Source organism: Phyllostomus hastatus, unplaced genomic scaffold (assembly GCF_019186645.2).
Source record: "Phyllostomus hastatus isolate PE091 unplaced genomic scaffold, TTU_PhHast_1.1 phas_scaffold_39, whole genome shotgun sequence".
Lineage (NCBI taxonomy): Eukaryota > Metazoa > Chordata > Mammalia > Chiroptera > Phyllostomidae > Phyllostomus > Phyllostomus hastatus.
Window position 1 is genome coordinate 31,662,870 of NW_025334028.1, and position 3,572 is coordinate 31,666,441.

The 3,572-nt window shown below is 40.7% G+C and overlaps 1 pseudogene; it reads left to right on the forward strand.

Annotated features, from left to right (window-relative positions):
* The first annotated feature begins 2,179 nt into the window (after positions 1 to 2,179).
* LOC123806882 lies at positions 2,180 to 3,182 on the forward strand (annotated as a pseudogene).
* The last annotated feature ends 390 nt before the right edge of the window (positions 3,183 to 3,572 follow it).

Here is a 3,572-nt window from a genome sequence, read left to right on the forward strand (position 1 = left end):
TGTTTGTACAAATATATTGGCAAATGTAAGCAGCCTACTGCTAATTACTATGCTGTGAACCTTATGTGAAGTTTAAATGATGCCTTAAGGAATCTGAAACCAAGAAGATAATATGTACATTTTCAGATGTTAGCAAAATTAGTTAACTTCTTTTTTTTTTAATTTTTTAAAGATTTTATTTATTTATTTTTAGAGAGGAAAGGGAGATAGAGAGAGAGAGAGAAACATCAATGTGTGGTTGCTGGGAGTCATGGCCTGCAACCCAGGCATGTACCCTGACTGGGGATCGAACCTGTGACACTGGTTCGCAGCCCCCACTCAATCCACTGAGCTATGCCAGCCAGGGCTAACTTCTTTTTTTTTAATTGAATTATTGGGCTGACATTGGTTAATAAAATTATATAGGTTTCAGTTGTACAATTCTATAAGACATCATCTGTATATTGTATTTTGTGTTCACCACCCCAAGTAAAGTCTCCTTCCATCACCATTTATCCTCCCTTTATGCTCTTCTATCTCCCCCCACTCCCCTTTCCCTCTGGTGATCACCATACGGTTGTTTGTTTCTATGACTTTTTTTTTAATCCCTTTTCACCCAGCCCCCCAATTCCCTCTCCTCTGACACTCAGTCTGTTCTCTACATCTATGAGTTGGTTTCCATTTTAATTGTTAGTTTATTTTGTTCATTAGATTCCATATATAAGTGCAGTCATATGGTACTTGTCTTTCTCTGACTGACTTCCTGTTTTCTTTTTTATTGTATTTTTCCATTATCATTTACCCCCTTTATACAGTTTCCCACCTCCACCTACGCCTCCCCCTATAATCACCACACTTTTCTATGTCTATGAATCCTCTTTATTTTTTTTTTTTGGCTTGAACCTTCCACCCCCAATTCCTCAAACCACACCCCAGAGGTGTCAGCCTGCTCTCTATCTATGAGTCTGTCTCTATTTTGCTTGTTAGTTTAGTTTTTTCACTAGTGTTCATATATGAGTTAAAATAAAGGGTATTTGTCTTTCTCTTACTAGCTTATTCCACTTAGCATAAAGTTCTCCAGGTCCATCCTTGCTGTCACAAAGGGTAAAAATTTTCTTCTTTTTTAATGTGATTCGTATCAAGACTCAAATTACATATTTCAAAGAACTAGAGCAAATATTTCAAAAATTTATATGGAGCCATAAAAAGTCCTAAATAGCAACAGTGATCTTGAGAAAGAAGAACAAAGTTGGAGGAACCACACTATCTAATATCAAACTATATTACAAGGTCATAGTAATCAAAACAGGAGGGTGCTGGCATAAAAAACAGACACATAGATCAATGAAACAGAACAGAAACCCAGAAATAAACCCACACCTTTATACTCATTTTGACAGAGGAACCAAGCACATACAATGGGCTAAAGATAGTCTATTCAATAAATGGTGTTGGGAAAGTTGGACACATACACGTAAAAAAATGAAACCAGACCACTTTTTGATGCCATTCGCAAGAATAAATTGAAAATGGATTAAAGACCTAAATATTAGACCTGAAGCCATGAAACTCATAGAAGAAAACATAAGCAGCAAAATCTCGGACATTGCTCATAGCAATATTTTATTGATATATCTCCCTAGGCAAGGAAAAAAAAGAAAAAGTAAACAAATGGGACTATATCAGACTATAAAGGTTTTGCATGGTAAAGGCAATCATCAACAAAATAAAAAAACAACCTACTGAATGGGAGAGCATATTTTATGATATATCTGATAAGGGGTTAATATTCAAAATTTATGAAGAATTTATAAAATTCAACACCAAAAACAAACAACCCAATTAAAAAATGGGCAATGGACCTGAATGGACACTTCTCCAAAGAGGACATACAGATGGCCAAAGACATATGAAAAGATGCTCAACATCACTAATCATTGGAGAAATGCAAAATAAAATCACAATGAGATATCAGCTCACACTTGTCCTAATGGTTATCATCAATAAATTAACAAACAAGTGCTGGCAAGGAGGCAGAGAAAAGGGAACCCTTTTGCACTATGGCAGGAATGCAGATTGGTACAGTCCCTGTGGAAAGCATTATGGAGTTACTTCAAAAAGTTAAAAGTGGGCTCTCTGCCTCCTGTTTGACAGACAGCCAAGTCTTCCTGAGCAGTGCTAGCCTCAACCTTGAGACACAATGCTGAAGGTTGCAGTGAATAGATTTGGCCATTTTAGGCATCTGGTCACCAGGGCTGCTTTTTACTCTGGCAATGTGGATGTTGTCACCATCAATGATCCTTTCACTGACCTCAACTACATGGTCTACATGTTCCAGTATGATTCTACTCATGTCAAGTTCAAAGACATAGTCAAGGCTGAGAATGGGAAGCTTGGATCAATGGAAACTCCATCTCCATCTTCTAGGAGTAAGATCCTGCCAATGTCAAATGGGGTGATGCTGCTGCTGAATATGTTGTGGAGTCCACTGGTATCTTCACTACCATGAAGAAGGCTGGGACTCACTTTAAGGGTGGAGCCAAGAGGGTCATCATCTCTGCCTCTTCTGTGGATGTCCCCTTGTTTGGGATGGGTGTGAACCATGAAAAGTATGACAACTCTATGAAGATTGTCAGCAATGCCTCCTGTACCATCAACTGCTTGTCTCTCCTGCCTAAGGTCTTCTGTGACAACTTTGGCATCGTGGAGGGACTCATGATCACAGCCCATGCCATCATTACCACTCAGAAGACCATGGATGGCCCCTTTGGGAAGCTGTGGCATGATGCCAAAGGGGCTGCTCAGAACATCACACCTGCTTCTAAATGGTGCTGCCAAGGCTGTGGGAAATGTCATCCCTGAGCTGAGTGGGAAGTTCACTGGCATGGCCTTCCATGTCCCCACCCCCAATGTGTTGGTTGTAGATCTGACCTGTTGCCTGGAGTAAGCTGCCAAATATGATGACATAAAGAAGGTAGTGAAGCAAGCATCAGAGGGCCTCCTCAAGGGCATCCTGGGCTATACTGAGGATCAGGTTGTCTCCTGAGACTTTACTAGTGACACCCACTCCTCCACCTTTGATGCTGAGGCTGACATTGCCCTCAATGACCACTTTGTCAAGCTCATTTCCTGGTATGACAAATGAATTTGGCTACAGCAACAGGGTGCTGGACCTTATGGTCCACATGGCCTCCAAGGAGTAAGGAACCCCTGGACTACCAGCCCCAGTGACACGAAGAGAAGCCCTCAGCTGCTGGGGAGTCCTTGCCCCAAATTTATCTCTCAATATACTGAGAATCTCCTGACCTCAGTTTCCATCCTAGACCCCTTGAAGAGGGGAGGGGACTAGGGAGCCCTGCCTTGTCATGCACTATCAATAAAGTTCACTGTACTGCCCCTCAAAAACTTAAAAATGGAACTGCCTTATGACCCAGATATTCCACTTCTGGGAATATATCCAAAGAAACCTGAAACATTAATTTGAAAGAATATAAGCACCCCTCTGTTCTTTGCAGTGTTATCTACGATCGCCATGATTTGGAAATAGCCCAAGAGCTCAACAGTAGATGGGTGGATAAAACAACTATGGGACA